At 36.9% G+C, this 21263-nt stretch overlaps 1 protein-coding gene across 4 annotated transcripts in view; it reads right to left on the bottom strand.

Annotated features, from left to right (window-relative positions):
• The window catches only part of Grm5 (glutamate receptor, metabotropic 5), a 551083-nt gene that overhangs the window by 331804 nt on the left and 198016 nt on the right, over positions 1-21263 (bottom strand). The window lies entirely within an intron of this gene.

The raw sequence follows: 21263 nt of genomic DNA, 5'->3' as shown, positions 1-21263 counted from the left end.
TTGTCAACAGTAAACACAGCCTCAATGGCCACAAGTGAGAAATTGTCTCTTCTGCATACAAACTTGTTTTCTGTTCAACATATACCCATACCTTGGGGGCTCTCGGGGTACTAGCTGGTTCATATTGTGCTCCACTTATGGTGCTGCAAGCTCCTTCAGCTCCTTTGGTTCTTTGTCTAGCTCCTCCAATGGGGATCTTGTGCTCAGTCCAGTGGTTGGCTGAAAGCATCCACCTCAGTATTTGTCAGGCACTGGCAGAGCCTCTGAGTAGATAGCTATATCAGGCTCCTGTCAGCAAGCACTTGTTGGTATCCACAATAGTGTCTAGGTTTGGGGACGGTACATGGGATAGATGCCAGATGGAGCAGTCTCTGGATGGTCTTTCCTTCAGTGTCTGTTCCACACTTTGTCTCTGTATCTCTTCACATGGGTATTTTTGATTCCCGTTCTAAGAAGGACCAGAGTATCCATACTTTGGTCTTCCTTCTTCTTGAGCTTCATTTAGTCTGTGAATTATATCTTGGGTATTCCTGGCTTCTAGGCTAATATCCACTTATCAGTGAGTGTAAACCACATGTGTTCTTTTGTGATTGGGTTACCTCACTCAAGGTGATATTTTTTGGTTTTATTCATTTGCCTAAGAATTTCATGAATTCATTGTTTTTAATAGCTGAGTAGTATTCCATTGTGTAAATGTACCACATTTTCTGTATCCATTCCTCTGTTGAGGGATGTCGGGGTTCTTTTCAGCTTCTGGCTATTATAAATAAGGCTGCTATGAACACAGTGGAGCATGTGTCCTTATTATATTTTGGAGCATCTTCTGGGTATTCCCGGGATTGGTATAGCTGGCTCCTCCAGTATTACTATGTTCAATTTTCTGAGGAACCACCCAACCACCAACCAAAGAGTACACATTGAGGGACCCAAGGCTACAGCTGCAAATGTAGCAGAGGATGACCTAGATGGACATCAGTGGGAGAAGAGACCCTTGGTCCTGAGAAGGCTCAGTGCCCCAATGTAGGGGAATGCCAGGACAGTGAAGCAGGAGTGGGTGGGTTGGTGAGCAGGGTTTCGGGGGATGGGATAGGGAGTTTTCAGTGGGGAAACCAGAAAATGGGATAACATTTAAAATGTAAATAAAAAGTAGTTAAAAGAAAGAAAAAATATATATGCTCATATGTTCATATATTTTGTTAGAAAGTACTGTACTGGCTAGTTTTGTGTCAACTTGACACAGTTGGAGCTATCACAAAAAAGGAGCTTCAGTTGAGGAAATGCCTCCATGATATCCAACTGTAAGGCATTTTCTCAATTAGTGATCAAGGGGGAAAGGCCCCTTGTGGGTGGGACCATCTCTGGGATGGTAATCTTGGTTCTATAAGAAAGCAGGCTGAGCAAGCCAGGAGAAGCAAACCAGTAAGGAACATCCCTCCATGGCCTCTGCATCAGCTCCTGCTTCCTGACCTGTTTGAGTTCCAGTCCTGACTTCCTTGGTGATGAACAGCAGTATGGAAGTGTAAGCCGAATAAACCCTTTCCTCCCCAACTTGCTTCTTGGTCATGATGTTTGTGCAGGAATAGAAACCCTGACTAAGACAAGTACTTATCTGCTATCTTTATTCAGTGCTCTTTCCCCTTTGAGTCTCATAATATGATGAATTCTTCCTACTGCTGTGATCTGTATATGGTTTATCCTCCAAAGATCCTATTGTGGGTGTTTGGTCTGTAGTACATTTGTGTTGGTAAAAGTGCCTTTTATTCTCCAGATTTATTTGTCATCTCACAGGCTTACCACTAGATAAGCTCACCCTTTCTATTTCTTTCTAAAATCTGACTAGCTGGATAAACTCAACTTTTCTGGCTCAAACTCTTCTTCAAGCTGACTGACTCAAACTGGCTTCTCTTGGCTTTTCACTGAATTGTTCTGCACGGCATCAAACTAACTCTGTCAATCTCTTCTAATTTTCTAGCTCCTTCTAGTCTCTGTGCCATGCTGTCTTCATCTGCAACCTATCTCTGGAAAACTATCCTGGCAAAAACTGCTCTTTCAATCTCAATCTCTCTCTGTCTCTCTCTGTCTCTCTGTCTGACTCTCTCTGTCTGACTCTCTCTCTCTCTCTCTCTCTCTCTCTCTCTCTCTCTCTCTCTCTCTCTCTCTCTCTCTGTCCACTGTTCCATCAAGACCGGTCTATCCTGTTCTGTTCTCTTAAGTATCTCCTCATTCCTCTGTTGTTCTCCTAAAAGTTGGATATATCCTGTCTCTGATTAATTCTGTCAAATATTTGTCTGACTACTACTATCTCCACCCCTCAATTAGACCTTAATTTCAAACCATGGCTGCTTCCTTCTAAAAACTTACGTTGCTCTTTTTTGTTTGAGATTAGAAGTGTCTACTAGGGCATGTCTATATTCCAACTAGAGGGATTGTTGTCTCATACCAATCTGATCACATAAATCTAGAAAATCTTTTCATGTGACCCCTTGCCAGAGGAGCCATGTTGCTAGATTAAAATTTGTCTATACATGATGACATGGTAGAAAATTTAATTGGGTCTAGGAGAAGGTGATTTGAATATCAGGATTCCTTCTTAGGTGGCTACTTCTGGTAGCTGTATAATATTTGCCAGGATGTAGATTAGTTTTCGCTGCTTACAGACAGGGAAGGTTTTGATTCATACACAGTATTGAATTTCTTTGCTTATATATATAGCCTTTCTGTATGTAGATGATTTCCTTTATCTTTCCCCATGATTTAGTACTAGAGCTAAACATTATCACTACCCTATTTGGAGTTCCTTCCTACTCAAAGTATTAAACATTGTGTGTGTGTGTGTGTGTATACATATCTAAGTATATATATCTACATATGTATATGTGTGTAAATATATATTTATGTATATATAAATGTATATTTATAAATACATATAATATATATGTATATACATATATATGTAGTATATATGTATATATATACACACACATATGCATACATAGATATATATACTTAGATATGTACACACACACACACACACACACACACACACACACACACACACACTCTGAGGCAGTATGTTTCTTTGTCTCTGTAGTAGGTTTCCTGTATGCAGCAAAATGTTGGGTCCTATTAAGAGTCTTGCTGGGTCTAGTAGCCTAACCTGGCATTTTTGTTTTCTTAGGGTCTGTGTAACCTCTGTCCAGGATTTTCTGACTTTCATAGTCTCTGGTGAGAAGTCTGGTATAGTCTTAATAGGTCTGCCTTTATATGTTACTTGACCATTTTCCCTAACTGCTTTTAATATTCTATCTTTATTTACTGCTTTTGTTGTTCTGATTATTATGTGTCTGGAGAAATTTCTTTTCTGGTCCAGTCTATTTGGAGTTCTGTAGGCTTTTTTTATGTTCTTAGGCATCTCTTTCTTTAGGTTAGGGAAGTTTTCTTCTACAGTTTTGTTGAAGATATTTACTGGCCCTTTAAGTTGAAAATCTTCATTCTCATCTATACCTATTATCCTTAGGTTTGGTCTTCTCATTGTGTCCTGGATTTCCTGGATGTTTTGAGTTAGGATCTTTTTTTGTTTTCCATTTTCTTTGGTTCTTGTGTCCATGTTTTCTATGGAATCTTCTGTACCTGAGATTTTTTCTTCCATCTCTTGTATTCTGTTGCTGATGCTTGCATCTATGGTTCCTGATTTCTTTCCTAGGATTTCTATCGCCAGAGTTGTCTCCCTTTGGGTTTTCATTATAGTTTCTACTTCTTATTTTAGATCTTGGATGGTTTTGTTCAATTCCATCACCTGCTTGGTTGTGTTTTTCTGTAATTCTTAAAGAAATTTTTGTGCTTCTTCTTTAAATACTTTTACCTATTTAGTAGTGTTCTCCTGTTATTTCTTCAAGTGAGTTATTAATGCCCTTCTTAAAATCCTCTACCAGCATCATGAGATATGATTTTAAGTCTGAATGTTCCTTTTATGGTGTGTTGGTGTGTCCAGGACTCACTCTGGTTGTCGTTCTGGGTTCTAATGATGCTGAATGGTCTTGATTTCTGTTAGTAAGATTGTTAAGTTTGCCTTTTACCATCTGGGAATCTCTGGTGTTAGATGTTCTACCTGTCTCTGGCTGGACATTGTCCTGTGATTCTGTTAGCCTCTGTCAGCACTCCTGGGAGTCCAACTCTCTTTTGACTCCCAGTGCTCAGAGCACTCTCTGCAGGCCACCTCTTCTCTTGCAGGAAAGTATACAGAGGTTTGTATCTCAGCTCAGCCTCCTGGATGAAGATGAAGGCCCGAAGGGATCCTGTCCAAGAAGCTCTCTTGCTTCTGTGGTCCAGGCTCACTCCTGGGCAGACTGGTCTCTGAGAGACCCAGGATACAAGATGGTGCCCTCACCTGTGTCCTGGGGTCAGAGCCCTCCCTGGAGGCTGGCACTCTGCTGGTGGGGAAGGTGTGCAGAGGTCTGGGTCTCAGATCTGCCTCCTGGCTGAGGATGAAGGCCCGAATGTACCCTGTCTAAGAAGCTCTGTTGCTTCTATGCCCCGCAAGCTCTCCTGTGCGGACTGGTCGCTGAGAGACCCTGGATACAAGATCTATTTATATTTTTATATTTATTATGTAATATGTTTTATTTATAAATTATATTATATGATTTCTCCCATGGTTCTCTCCAAATCTTCCCATACCTCTTCTTCTTTGGATTTATGATTTTTTTTCATCCATTATTATTACATGTATATATGTTTTTATATATATTTATATATTCCAAAATATAACTTTTTGAGTTCCTATAATATGATTTCTATGTGTTTTCAGTGCTGACTGACTATTGCTGGTCAATCAATTGGTATGCTCTTGCCTAGGGTAGGTCATCTCTTTGACTCCCAGTTTTTCTGAGTTTCCTGTAGCTGTTTGAGTAGGCTTGAGACATTGTTGGGTTGTCCCCATGATATTTTGGCATCCTTTAAAGTCAATGAAAAATGAAGATTAAGATATGTGAGAGGAATTATACTAGTGCTTTTACATAGGCTAGCCCATCATCTCCTCTTAATAATATTTTGGAGGTAGTTACTGCTACCAGTATTTCATAGACAACATAGTCAGTCCAAGATGTGTAACTATGAGTAGTGAATAAGGGCAAAGCACCATACAAGTCCAGAAGTAAAGATTCCTCTCACTTTACTCTGCCACAACTGATTCCTTAGACCCACAATAATTCAATCAGATGGACAGATTGGTTTGAAGAATGCTGCAGTATTATGACAAAAAAGCTGAATAGTAGAATATAATAGCATAACTGGATTATAATCTGGTAGTTGGAGGAGATCAGCAAACATGACATTAGTGAGCACTATGAGACATCCAATTTCATGGCCCTGGGTCTATACAGATATAAAAGTCAGCAAACAGGTAAGTGGATAATGCTTGCTGGGGCATTAATCTGATTTCTGCCCCTTATGCACTATCATCACACAGGTACCATATTTTGAAGAGGTCCTCAGATTTTTCAAGATGCAATTTTGTGTAATTCTATCAGGATGCAATTGTATGTAGTTCTATCTATACAGAGCATATAATAGAACATGTTTCACTTCAGGCATAGGACAAGGGACTGAGGTGCTTATTTTATATATAAAAGGAAACCTGGTCTGGAAGTTTCCCCAGCATCCCTACTTAGCATACCCTGCCCCCCAACCTTGAACTTTCCAGCCCCAGGGCTGGGCTGCCCTTCCCCCAGAGGATCCTCTTTCTTTCTTATGTCTTCACCTTTTCTCTCTCTGTGAGCATGGGCCTTTTCTCTCTCCCTCCTCTACCCTCCTCTTTTCCCTATGGGGACTTTCCTGGATTCAGTCCTTGGGGCCAGTCAATTCACCTGCCTGATAGCCGCGTCCCAATAAAACTGCTTTTAACAAAATCTAATCTGGTGTGAATTGAATCATTTCACTGGCAGTAGAGAAATAACCTATTAGAACATGCTAGTTTGACCCCCAACCCAAACACCAATGAGAAAGCTGCAAGCATTTATTTATCTCTAGAATTAGAAGCAACAAGAAACTTCTGTGGTAAGAGCAGGTAGACAATCCAATTATTTTATAATTATCAAAGTTTAAAGGGTTTTTTTTTTCTGGAAAATGTTCCAAGAGGCCCAAGTTATTGGTTTTACATTATTCTAGGTAATTTACTATTATTTCTTATTTTTAGAAAAATTGGTTTATCAACTATTTTGCTTGCAATGCTTTGATTTAATATAGAGTCCATCACAGAAATAGCTTAAAATTGGCATAATGACTAGGGTACAAATAATACAAGCTAATTATTCATAACTAAACAAGAAAACATATTTGAAAAATTCCTGATCTTTAACATGATATCAAGTGATGCTGTAAAACTGTCTTCATGAATATGCAACATATTTTATAGAACAAAGTGGTTAGATGAAAGATATTCATACTGGGAGGAAACAATTTTAACTTCAGTTTGGAATACATAATCTCCTTAGTTTTTTTATCTGAATCAAAGTCAACATACTTATATTATTTGTGTGTGAATGTATATGTGTGTGTTAGCGTGTGCATTTCACACATTTAAAATATTTGGTAATGAGCTTGGACTCAAATAATTAAACAACAACAACAACAACAAAAAAAAGAGAATAAAAATGATTTCTCAGAGACACGTAAACTCTCTTTTTGAAAGGGATAGATAGACAGGTGAAAAAGATCTCTGTGTTCTGTTTATCTCAAGCTTACAACTACTTTAAATCAGTTTAAATATATATTTGGTGTAATATTTTGTAAAATTATAGCTTAGATTTATTGTTAAAAGTACAGTGTATATGGTAGTTTAAACGGAGGATATGGAACTGGTTAATAACTTAGTGGGTAAAAGTGCTAATATCTAAGACTGAAAACCTGTGCTTAATACTCAGGATACACATTAGAGTAGGAGAAAACAGACTCCTGCATGCTGTTCTCTGATAACGCACATGCACACTGGAACCTGTGGATGTACAGGTGTTTGCACTGTCTCTCTCATATACATATAAATAAATTATGATTATAGAAACAAACAAGGGTATATATACTATAATAAATGAGAAAATTTAAAGTGTAACCATGCTCACGAGTTGTTATTAACACTATCCTGTACAAATTTGGAATAAATGGGGACATTACAAAATGTCTGAATATTTTTTAGTTATTTTTTTTATTGAAGTAGATTTTAAGTAATACATAGAAGGAAGAAAAGGCTTAGGAAATAGTTGTGTTTTCAACATTGACTCCTGTCATTAAGAAAGAAATCTTTCATGTAAAACAGGAATCTAAATTGAGGCCTCAATTCAGTAAGAATGAGTCTACAGAAAATCATTTTGCAGATGGCAGAGGAATTATGAAAAGGATTTTTATTTTTCTGAACTTATATATGACCATATATACTCACATACCAACAAGAAGAAATCAGGCACAGAACACATTACAAGTCTATTTGTTTTGGGATACATGCCAAAGTCAACAAGTTTTGAAGCTATTTTTTGTAATGTTAACTTTAGTTCTTGAATGTTCAGTTGTGATATTTTCTCCCAATCCATGAAACTGTAGTTCTTGTAACTGGGAGACATGTCTGGCATAGAATCAGTGCCCCTTCTTAGAATTGGGAACAAAACACCCATGGAAGGAGTCACAGAGACAAAGTTTGGAGCTGAGACGAAAGGATGGACCATCTAGAGACTGCCATACCCGGGGATCCATCCCATAATCAGCCTTCAAACGCTGACACCATTGTATACACTAGCAAGATTTTGCTGAAAGGACCCAGATAGAGCTGTCATTTGTGAGGTTATGCCAGGGCCTAGCAAACACAGAAGTGGATGCTCACAGTCAGCTATTGGATGGATCACAGGGCCCCCAATGGAGGAACTAGAGAAAGTACCCAAGGAGCTAAAGGGGTCTGCAACCCTATAGATGTAACAACAATATGAACTAACCACTAACCCCCCGGAGCTCGTGTCTCTAGCTGCATATGTAGCAGAAGATGGCCTAGTCGGCCATCATTGGAAAGAGAGGCCCCTTGGTCTTGCAAACTTTATATGCCTTCGTACAGGGGAACGCCAGGGCCAAAAAGTGGGAATGGGGAGGTAGGGGAGTTGGGGGGTGGGTATGGGGGAATTTTGGGATAGCATTGGAAATGTAAATGAAGAAAATACCTAATAAAAATATGAATTAAGGTTTTTTTAATTCATTTTTTAAAATGTGAAATGGTGAAAAGGAATATAGTGGTTTGACTACGAATGACACCCATTAACCCAGGACTGTCTTTGCATCACACCTTATACTTTCAGACATTACTGTTGCAGGAGTCAGAGGTGCGAAGGACTCCAGGAGAACATGTCTCTCACAATCAAGTAGGGTTCATAGGGGCTCACAGAGACTGTAGTGGCAACAATAGAGCCTACATGGCTTGCACTAGTCCCTCTGTATACATTCTCTGCTTGGGAATGTTGTTAGACTGCTTATGATGGAAATGGGATGTCTCTGATTTTTTTTTTTTTTCTTTATCTGCTTGTGGGCCTTCTCTTCCTATTGGATTGCCTAATCTAGCCTTGACTTTAGAGATGTGTACCTAGACTTATTGAATCTTATTATACCATGTTTGGTTGCTATGGGAGGCCTGCTCTTTTCTGAAGGGAAGGGGGAACAATGTATCCAAAAGAAGGGAGAAGTGATGGGGATAAAGGGGCTGCTACAGTCAGCAAGTATTGTATAAAGATGCATTCTAAAAACATCAACATTTAATTCTAAGTATTTTCTTATAAAATATTCAATGCTGAATTAGAGATTCATATAGACAATTCTCTATATAATAAGAAATAAGAGGGGAATTTTGTAAAGAGAGCTACTTCAGCTTCTTAATGACATCATTGCTAAGAAGGAAGGGACATGTAGATTTTGACATCAGGATTTCTACAGTGTTTTTGTTCTAATTGACTTGTTAATGTAGTTTAAGTTTAGATTTGAAATGTAGAAAAACTATTGCCTTTTTTCTTAAAAAATGTTTGGAGACATTTTCTTATTCTTTTATCGGGCTACACTTCCTGGAGGAAAATAAACTGTTGAGACAGACACTGTGACCCAGATTCTCATTTCAGCCTTGCGGAATTCAACTTCTTTTGGCTTTCTTCGTAGGCTGTCAGGTTTGCAGCTGAATCCTACAGTGCCTGTCTCATTAAGAGTGATTCTATTTGAATAGAAGGGAAAAGCCTCCAAGTGGGACTGTGTGTCAATGGGTCGAGTGGACCTGAGAGGTGTTCACTTTGCTTCCTTTTTAGCTCATTAGTTGATTTTAACTGGATCTAATGTCAGTGCCAAAAATTTTCTATGTCAGCTGAAGGTGAAAAGTTCTTCCTGGAGTAGCCAAAGCTTCTCAAGATTGACAATCTTTGCTGAAAAGAAATTTGTTTTCTGACAGCAGCTCCCTGGCCTGCAACCTCCCCAGGATTGGAGTTCCTTTGCATAGATCTGTCATTTCTAGATTTCCTAGATTTCCTCTGGACTTAAGGCTTCCCTACCACATGGGGAAAAAGGTCTCACTTTGGTTTTGGGAATGAGGAAAATGGATTGAAATAGTTCCCATAGGTGTGTATTTGCCACGAGACTGAGTTTTATTTAGCAATAAGTAGCCATCCTATGTTAGAGATATGGCTTTGGTGCTTCTCATCAATTTTTCAGACCTTACCTGTCTACTATAGTAGCCTGTAAGAAGACATGGCCATGAACAATTTGACATATGTCTAATGTAAAACACACTATTCTGCCTTTTAAAAACAATAGATTTCAGCTGGGCGTGGTGGCGCATGCCTTTAATCCCAGCACTCGGGAGGCAGAAGCAAGCGGATTTCTGAGTTCGAGGCCAGCCTGGTCTACAAAGTGAGTTCCAGGACAGCCAGGGCTATACAGAGAAACCCTGTCTCGAAAAACAAAACAAAACAAAAAACAAACAAACAAACAAAAAACAATGGATTTCAAAAATAGTATGAAGAAAATCGTGTTATCATATAAATATTTTATAATGTTAATGACATGTCAAAAGATAAAAGTTATAACAACGATTAAATAAGATACACTCTTAAAACTAATTTTACCAATTTATTTTTATTTTTCTTAAGTTATTCACATGGATAGCAATATATTTCTATCAAATGATAGAGCTATATAAATGTAATTTGTCATCCTAATGTTTCAGGGCAGAATCTAATCTCCTTAGAGCACTAGATCATATCTAAACTTTTCAAAGATCAAATGTCTAGTCTTCTTATTAGCCTCTCTTCCTACCACTGTATTATGTACAGTACATTTCAGCCGTAATGATAACAGCAAGCAGATCAACAAACGCATGTGATTCTTTTTTTTTTAAACTAAGGAATATATTACTCTGACTAAAATGTGAGTGACCTTGGCCTTGAAACACAGCTCTAGTTTTCATTGAGTGACACTCTTTACCACAGAGAATCTCCACAGGCACACAGAAGAGCAAAACATGAGTTATTGTGTTTGCAGCAAGATGAACTATGTACAGCATGCTTTCAGACATCCCAGATTGTACTGAGTTATCTTCATCTGAGATATTCTTCTATGTACATATTCTCTCTGCACACCTCAGACACAGCTGGTATGGATACAATTCTCTAATTCTCTATTTCTAAACCAGTCTGTTTCACTCACCCCAAAGATTTAAGTCTTTTGTCATGTCACACTCTAATTATACATTTGGCTGTCTAAAGGAGTGTGTGCTAACTGGAATGCTTTCAGTTACATATCTATCTACAGAGTTTTGAAACATATTGAAGTATATAGATTTTAAGATATAAACATCAAATTTTCATCAGTCTGTTGCTACTTAGTAGTAACCATGATCCAAAATAATAGAGCCTGGCTAAAACATTATGGACAGTGCAGCTTAACTATAAGTACCAATGACAGAGTAAGGAATGAATATTTTGCTTACTAACAGTCTTTGAAAATGATCTCTCTCTCTCTCTCTCTCTCTCTCTCTCTCTCTCTCTTTATCTCTCTCTCTCTCTCTCTCTCTCTCTCTCTCTCTGTGTGTGTGTGTGTGTGTGTGTGTGTGTGTGTGCTGTGTATACATTAATAACATCTACTTAAAAATGGATGGACCTGGAGGGCATCATCCTGAGTGAGGTAACACATTCACAAAGAAACTCACCCAATATGTACTCACTGATAAGTGGATATTAGCCCCAAACCTAGGATACCCAAGATATAAGATATAATTTGCTAAACACATGAAACTCAAGAAGAATGAAGACTGAAGTGTGGACACTATGCCCCTCCTTAGATTTGGGAACAAAACACCCATGGAAGGAGTTACAGAGACAAAGTTTGGAGCTGAGATGAAAGGATGGACCATGTAGAGACTGCCATATCCAGGGATCCACCCCATAACCAGCATCCAAACGCTGACACCATTGCATACACTAGCAAGATTTTATTGAAAGGACCCAGATGTAGCTGTCTCTTGTAAGACTATGCCGGGGCCTAGCAAACACAGAAGTGGATGCTCACAGTCAGCTAATGGATGGATCATAGGGCTCCCAATGGAGGAGCTAGAGAAAGTAGCCAAGGAGCTAAAGGGATCTGCAACCCTATAGGTGGAACAACATTATGAACTAACCAGTACCCAGGAGCTCTTGACTCTAGCTGCATATATATCAAAAGATGGCCTAGTCGGCCATCACTGGAAAGAGAGGCCCATTGGACTTGCAAACTTTATATGCCCCAGTACAGGGGAACACCAGGGCCAAAAAAGGGGAGTGGGTGGGCAGGGGAGTGGGGGTGGGTGGATATGGGGGACTTTTGGTATAGCATTGGAAATGTAAATGAGCTAAATACCTAATAAAAAATGGAAAAAAAAATCTTTAGAGGATGAGATTTTAGATTTTAGATTTTCCTTCTGTAACCCTTCCTTAACTACCCTTTTCTGTGTGTTTTACAGTCTAACTCCAACTTCTATTTTCTAATTCTGAGAATGTACATAAAACCTTGTAAATAGTTTCCTACTTAAGTTCATTTTCTAAATGTGCTTATGTAAAATGTTATACTCTATACTGACTTTACTTACTTGAAAAAACACCTAGTTACATTAAATAGGAACAGACTACCTTCATTGAATTTGTACAACCTTCAAATTTACATAACCACTCTTTGTCTGTCTGTCCCATTAATGTTTCTTGGACTTTATAAAAAGTATTAATTTTTCTCCTGCCATATTTTGTTTTTATAATGACTGTTAGATTCATGGTATTTTCAGTGTACCCACATCAATTTGTAAAAATATCTCAAAGCTATGACTATTTCATACATTCAATTATTTTTACATACATATCAAAAAGACAAATCAGAACTAGCAAATCAGCATTTTTCTTTCCTTTTAATGTAAATTTCTTAGGATAATATACTGTCCCAATGTTTTCTTTTAAGGCTGGAATAAAACTAAGGTTTTCTACATGCTAGGCAAATACTCCACCACTGAGCTACATCCCATGCAGGGCATCTATCCTAAGGCAAGGACAATATCCTTAGGCTGGGTCCAGAACAATTGTGATTTTAGCACTCCTCTGGAAGGAGTCCCACTTTCAAGAATTAATGTCTTGGCTCCTGGTTTCATTACTCATAAATGTCACTAAAATTTTCACCAAATATGAAAATGTGTGAGAGTAGGTGGAAGATAGCTGATTCACTGAACCATTTTCCTAACTTGGATTATTCCATAAACTCTAGTTCCAAAGCTTTAAAGACAAATGGATTCTATTACACTCAGTAAATAAGCATTTGGTAAAATTAATCATAGCATATAGAAAATATTAAGATTAAAATGTCAGTAGGATTAAAATGATCATACAACTTTAACCCCTGGCCTTAGAATTCTAGAAAGTGCAGAAACAAATTTCCATTGTTGAAACCATTCAGACTGGCTTTGTGTTATGGTAGCACAAGCTCACTAACATAACATTCTGTCCCTACAACAAGGTTTCTGTTATACAAATCCTTATGCAAGATGAAATTAATAGACTTATAATGTCAGAGGGATGATCATATAAAGGAAAGAATGGATTTGTGCTACACAAACTAAATTTGGTTCCTGCATTTACAATTCTTTAGTGATTGATCTTTAAAAAGTAGTTTAAATGCTTTACTTTAAGTTTGTTAAATTGAGTAAGACATATCAAGACGACCCCTGCATAATGTCTGGCATATAATAACTACTCAACAAAAGTTAGCTTCTGTATTGGCTCTCACTTATTTACATTTTATTGTTGTAAAGTAAGACTTTGAAGACTGGCTTCTAAGCTTAAATAGGTGACTATCATGTTAATTAATCAAATCTATATTCAAGCTCTGGATCTGCTACCAAATAATTTTAGTGTTGAGGCAAGTTGCATTTTCTTCCTTATTATAAAACATCGCTATATGATTCATGAGGATTAAGTAAAACTTTGCATAGGGAATGTTAAGAATGTGACCAGACAGATTTTTAATGACATAAAAATAGTTTTTGTTGTAGTCACAAACACTTGTATATTTTTTTCTATTGTAATCTAGACATTGGTGGTTATGTGTATGGCCCATTCCTAATAGAATCTCTGCTTGTCTTATTGCCCATGTACTCAAGGTCTTAGCTAACAACTAGCAAATGCTAATTCAACTGTAGCTATTTTTCTCATAAGTTTAAAACTAAAAGTGTTATTCGGTTAGGGTGAGTTTTCTGGTTATTCCTTCATGTAGCTATGAAGTCTTACTATTTTTGTGATTTTTAAAATCACCACCCTTACTGCTATCATCCTGCTGGCATTCCACAAAGCAAATCAGAACACACATAACCTCTGTCATCAGGGAAAATAACAGTTAAAGCATCTTGATTGGATTTACCCAGTGTTTTAATAAAATCTCTCATGGCCCAATTCCCTTGTCCTCATTTTGCTGTTGATGAAATCCCTGGATACTACCATAATGTTGGTTTTATCACTCTGTAGAACTAATGTCTGCTGTTTCCCACACTCCATTCCTTTAATCACACCTCTGGGATACTGGAATGCACTAAGTCCCATGAGATTACCTAACACACAGGAATAGCAAGTGAGTCTCTGAAGCATGTTGAGGTTGTCACAGTGGCTTATTTTCTCTCTTTTACTCAAATATCATTAAGTCTGCTGCCCAGGTGTCCTGGGAGCACTTCTCAATGAGAGGAATCCTTCCAATAGAACTGTTAGTTAGTCCTTACTTCAAATTGAGTGGGACTTGCCAATTTCCGGAAATTCCGAAGAACTGGAGACTGTGTTGGGTTGTGAGCTTTGAGAAAACAAGGAAATAGCCACAACCAGCCTTAATTGAGTTTGCTAGTTCATTCTTATTGCTTTAAGCATGGAATTGCCCATATTCTCAGAAGTCCCTCAGTTTCTACTCTATCCATTTTCTTTATACTTGGCCTCCATCTGCCCCTGGCCTCAGAGTTTATTTACTTGAAGTAGTCATCAATCCATTCAAATTCAAGAATAGATATTGTATCTTTTGTTTCTATAAAGTCACTCATTCTCATTAAAACTTTGAGCCTAAATGGTTATCAGCTGCCATTACTGCCTCATGATTAAGAGAAAAATAACATTTCCCTGGAAAACAAAAGGAACTGAGAGAAAGTGTTGAAGTCTCTTACAATTATTAGGCCACTAATCGTATTGTTAGTTGCCACAAAAATATCTTACAGCATCATGGTTAATTAAAATAATCTCCTTACTTTGTTTGACTTTTGATTTTATACTAGACTCATACCATCTTTTTCCTCTATAGAAAGGAAAATATAGAAGAAAAGATAATTCCACAGACATATTAGAACTTCAATTAGGTAACAAAGGCAAAAGGAAGACATTCTTCAATAGATTATGGAACTCAAGACAAGCTACTGAACAGAGGGAAATGATAATGACTGTGGATCAACATCATGGCTATTACCGGTTATAGAATTATAGGGTTATGTGGGGGCCAGGGATATGATTCAGTGTTTGCTACTGACAGTGTGGGCTTCAGTTCAATCCTTACTACAGCTTGTAAAGTGACAAGAGATAAAAATTCTGTAAGGTACTGGAAGGAGCTACTAAAGAAATTTAATTCTGAGATAGCAAGATTCTTTCTGTCTCCCTCTCTACCTTTCTCTGTCTCTCCATCTTTTCATCTCCCCTTTTCTCTGTCTCTTCATCTCTCCCTCTCTTCCTGCTTTCCCTCTCCCCTTCTTTACTCATCCCCTCATGGTACTAGAACTGTTATACAAAAATTCTTTTTCTGATGCTCATTTTCAGTGAAAATGATGTTTAAATAGGACACGGATCACATAAATAGAGTAGAGAGGACAAGTTTAAGCTGTCTCCATAGTTTCCAGTTTGACAGACCAACTAACAGATGGTATGGTTGGGAAGTGGAGCTGGTGTTTGGCAGGAAAGATGTGTGTTTCACCATGGACACATGGCTTAACACTAGGAATCTGCATAATGATGTTTTAGATTCAAATGTTAATCAAATACCAGAGCTCTAAACAGTCTGAGCAGCAGAGGTAGTATGGATCTCAGAGAGATAAAACATAAATCCATGAAACTGAGTAGAAACTACACTTGGAACCTAGGCTAAAGTGTTAGAGAAACAAATGATTAAACCTTACAGAGTTTGAAAATAACAATTAATGTAAAATAGTAATAATTTAGTGGAAATATTGATAATATATAAAATCATTTGAAGTCATATTTTTTTCTAAAATATTGCATTTGTGCACCCATGTGCATGTCTATGTACATGTGCTTTGGCACACATTTGAATATTAGAGACTATCCTTCAACAATTGGCTCTTGTTGAGTCAGGGTCTTTCTTGCTTCTGCTACTATAGATATGTGTCACACATCTGGCTTTTTACATGGGTTCCAGGGATCTAATTCTGTTCATCAGGTGTTGTGTGGCTGCAATGTTACTGAATGAATGTCTTCAATCTTGGTTAGTTATTGTACAATCTCAATGAATACTAAAACCAACCCACTGATATCAAGTATTTTCCCATTTCCCAGATGAACAAAATGAAGAAAGGAGAGTAAATAAGTAGCCTAGTTCTAACATATGAGAATGGAAAAATAGTAGCCTGTGCTGCCTGCTAAATGGAACAAGGTAGTTACAATGAGTGAGAGAATCAGATATAGTCTTTGACATGAATCTAGTGGTTGGAATATCCAGATGGACAGGTGCCCTATAGCAGTAAGTGCCTATGTGAAAAGAAGGATGAGTGGGACTGAAAGAAGCCCCCCAGGCATGGTGATGAGTGTCCTCAGCATAGGCATTGCAACAGGTTCAGCATAGAGCAGACTTAAGGTCACACAAATTGGATCATAATTAGGAAGGCAATAGTTTTAATCCACCAACATGGCGACTTTGTCATAGAATCACATCCAAAGATATGATCTGGTTAGTATGCAGACATAACTTGGATTACAGTATGATCTGGGTGGAAAAAGTGACAGGTTTAAAAGTGACATCTAGGGGCTGGAGAGATGGTTCAGTGGTTAAGAGCACTGACTGCTCTTCCAGAGGTCCTGAGTTCAATTCTCAGCAACCACATGGTGGCTCACAACCATCTCTAATTGGATCCAATGCCCTTTTCTGGTTTGTCTGAAGACAGCTATAGTGTACTCACATACATAAAATAAGTAAATCTTAAAAAAGAAGAAGAAGAAGAAGAAGAAGAAGAAGAAGAAGAAGAAGAAGAAGAAGAAGAAGAAGAAGCATCTAATTGAAGGGCAAAGTGAGAAATCAAGGATTTGACAGAATGAGCCAGAGAATGAGAAGAAGCCAGAAGATCAGAATATATTGCCATTGCTAGGAAGAAGCTACGCAGAGCAATCCATTCTGAAGCCAAAGAAGCTGGATTGATCAGTCAGCTTGGAAGATTAGATTGTATCCAGGTGTAGGTCTAGGGATAGTGAGAACAGAGAAAGAAATGCTCTGGGCTCAACCCAAGCCATGTATTCACGCTGCTTATATAGAGCTCTCAACTCATCACTTTATGTGAGAAAATAAAAGTGACATTTACATAATAGAATATTACAGCAAGTAACACAGAAGTCAAAAGAAATAGCACTTGATCTATATCACATAAATCAAGAATATAAAGTTCAAAAGATATTAGTAATTTAATCCAGGTCTAAGACATATAAATATTAGGGATAAAAAGATATAGCACTGAACATTTTTAGCATTCTTTCTATTATGGCACTCAGAGTCATATAAATCTAATTATCAACGTGTTATTAAAAGAGACTATATATTAACTTAGCTCAAAAACAAGACTGGCCAAATAGAGGAGGAAACATCACTCAGCACCCCAGAAGTCTTTATGGGAATAGTAAGAACTGTATTCCAGAAGTTTAGACATGAATTTGTATACTAAGAATAATTAGAAATAAATTTAATAGTTAGGAAAGGTAAGTTGGTCAAAATATAGAAAAAGTGGCCTAACACAATGTATGTATTGTAATGAGATACAATTGGTCATTCAAGAATTCTAATACTCAGATATGATATAATTCAAAGACTTCTAATATTATAATTTATTAGATTGGATCTTCATTAAAAAATGGTGACATGTTGTTTTATTCATCTTTAAGACTTCTGTAATTTAAATAAAAGATCCTTTGGGCACAGATCAAAATATTTTAACATTTTAATTTTATTATTAATAATAATGGAAGTAAAACAGATAATGTAAAATATTTTAAACAAATCTTTATGGGAGAAACATACTATTACAGTGCTTTAATTTTTCCATTAAAATGGATTCTTACTTAAATATCTAAAAGCCTAATGAAGGACATAAATATTTTTCTAAAATATTACATAGGAAAAGAGAATGAAGGAACACATTCTAGGCTTCATATAAAATCTTTATTATTTTTCTTACTAACTCTTTTAAAAATATTTGAAACATAGATATCTTTTGGAAGAATTTGCTTTAATGGCATACATTAAAGTTTGTTGAGTTATGAATATATTGATATATATTTAGCAACATAGCTTTTAAAACAAATTTGATATATACTAATTAACATGTTTTCTTAACTAGGATCATATATTTGGAGCTACTAATGAATATAATATAAAAGTATGGGTAATGGTAAACATGAGTAATCTTTCAAGATATCAATACTGCTATAAGTTACGTTGATAATGTAATTTTTATCCAGTGACAAAACCAGACATTTTGTAAAAATTATGGTAGCTTTCCAACCATATTTACAAGAAACAAATTCATGATTTCCATTAATTTTATCCACAGGGCCTTGAAAACCAGGTAACTTCCCTCTCTTATCCTTGCATGGATCTTGAAAAAAATAAATGGCAGATGGCTATCAGGGGAAAGGATGCTGAGATGTCACATTGGTAACTCACCTTTCATCAGTGTTTCCTGATGAGCTTCTCTAATTGCAGAGGATTAGTTCTCTGCAAGCAAAGCTACAACGTATCTACCAGCTAAAGATGACTCAACCTTTTCAATTCTCTGGGTCTATCTCCCACTACATTAAATGTCTTTTTTTCTCAATTTCAGCTCTTGCCAACATCTATATAACTTCCAGTTTTCTTTGCCTTTCATATTATCTAATCTTGAATTATTTTTAGTTTGTACACACACACACACACCATATATATGTGTGTATACACACACACACACACACACACACACACACACACAAACATATATATGAATGTGTGTGAACATGCTCTTGTCTATGCAGGCATGTGTGAAAGCCTGAAGCTGATGTTAGTTGTTTTTCTCTATTACTCTCCATGATGTTATTTAAGACAGGGTCTTTCTTGCACTGAACTCAGGGCTCACAGAATCAGCTAGTCTAAGAAAGGGAAAGAATAAACAGGAAATCACTTCTTGTTATAAAGTTAGGCTCATCCAGAATGCACTTGTGAAAGTACAAAACCATAATTCAATGGAAAGATGTGTCAACATTTGACACAAAAGAATAGTAAATTGGCTTTGAAGTCTTGTAAGATAATAAATTGAGGTTTTGATTTTATAAGTAACTATGGAACAATTAAGTATATTTATTTATATATTTGTGTAGACATAGCTTTATATACACATACACATAATAATCAAAGAAAGAGGCTATTAGTTTGAGAGTAGGGGGCACAGGAGGTCTTGGAAGGAGGATATCTGACAGGATCTAGAGAGAGGAAAGAGATGGCAAAAAGCGATGGTTCTATTTTAATTAAATTTTTAAAAGTTAATTTATTTATTTCTTATTCCATTCCCAGACCCTTCCTATCTATCCTCTGACTGCTCCAAATCCCACACCTCCTCCTCACCACCACTGTCTCCACGTGGATGCCCCCATCCCCCACCCCACCTGATCTCTAAACTCTCTGGGGCCTCCAGTCTCTTGAGAGTTAGGTGCATCATTTTTGAATGAACACAGATCCAGAAATCTTTTGCTGTATGTGTGTTGGGGGCCTCATATCACCTGGTTTATGCTGTCTGTTTGGTGGTTCAGTATTTGAGAGATCTCGGGGGTCCAGAATAATTCAGACTGCTGGACCTCCTACAGGATGGCCCTCCTTCAGAGCCTGAGGAAAAGAAAATCCTGCAACAGGCCCAAAGTGGGATATAGCTCAATGGGAGGTCCCAAGGCCAGACACTAATACTGAGGCTATGGCGAGCTCACAAAAAGGGACCTATCATGTCTGCCCCATGAAAGACCCAACAAGCAGCTGAAAGGCAGATGCAGATATTTGCACCCAAACAATGGACAGAAGCAGCTGAGCCCTGTGGTTGAATTAGGGAAGGCAGAAAGAAGCTGAGGAGAAGGGCGATCCTATAGGATGACCAGCAGTCTCAATGTAAATAGAAATATAACTCAATGTAAATCTCACAAATTATTTAAAATTAGCTTAAAATTAATAATGGAAATAAATGTAAATTGTAATACTATAAATATTAACAAAAGGTTATTTTGTATCTTTAGAGGGGGAAACACTTCTCACACATTAAATCACACATGTTTCATGAAATTAAAATTGTTTAATAAAACTTTATTAAAATTAAACAATTGTGTTTCGAAAGATACTGTGAATTTTAATGATAATCATGGACGGGAAAAAAAAGTCTTGTTAACTTCTTTAAAGTCACCTTAAAATATTTGTCTCAGATGTTTGGACACAATGAAGATTCTGACTGGCACAAATGGTAAATGACATGTAAAAAGATGTTCAACATTGTTAGTTTCTAAATATTAGTTTCATCAGTTCTAGATTTTAAAACATGTTATAATTGGAACTTTATTTATTTGAGGAATGATGTATTTGAGGAATAACAATAGAGGGCCCTGAAAGACACAATGCCTGAAAAATTTCAGGGTGCACTGCAGAAAACAAACATTTTCTATTATGTTTCTGGATATCTAAAATCAAATGGTTTTCATCTGTGAACATAATTAATGTGTAAGCAAATGTGAAATGTTTTCTGCAAAGAAATGAAGCCATAACTCCCCAGACATAAAAATTGAGTTGCTGGTCCACCTAGAAATAGTGATTAGAACATCAAAAATGAAGTGATGTTTCATTTCACTATTCTAATTCTTGTGTAAATATTGAAATTTGTTGAAGATGATTTCTTTCTTCCGTTGTTTGTTTTTGTTTTCTTTGTTAAAGATGTCCATAGTATGTTGGCTTATTTCTGGGTCTTCAATCCTATTCCATTAGTTGACCTGTCTGTTTCTGTAACAATACCATGTAGTTTTTTTTTAATCACTATTTATCTGTAGTCAATAAATAGTTCTGGTTCAATTGGCAGTCTGTATGTAGAAAAATGAAAATAGATCCACATTCATCACCTTGCACCTCAAATCCAAGTGAATTAAGGACCTCAACATAAACCCAAACACACTGAATCAAATATAGGAAAAACTGGGAAAAAGCCTCAAACTCATTGGCACAGGGGGAAATTTCCTAAACAAAACTCCAATGTTTCAGGTTTTAAGATCAACAACTGCTAAATGGGACCTCATGAGAATGAAAAGCTTCTGTAAGGCAAAAGATACAGTCAAGAGGAAAAATCAGCAACCCATAAATTGGGAAAAATATCTTCACTAATTACATACATTACATACAGTAGAGGACTAATATCTAAAATATACAAACAACTCATGATGCTAACCTCAAAA

The sequence above is a fragment of the Mus musculus genome, chromosome 7 (assembly GCF_000001635.26).
Source record: "Mus musculus strain C57BL/6J chromosome 7, GRCm38.p6 C57BL/6J".
NCBI classification, from domain to species: Eukaryota; Metazoa; Chordata; class Mammalia; order Rodentia; family Muridae; genus Mus; species Mus musculus.
This window is presented reverse-complemented; position numbering and strand designations above follow the sequence as displayed.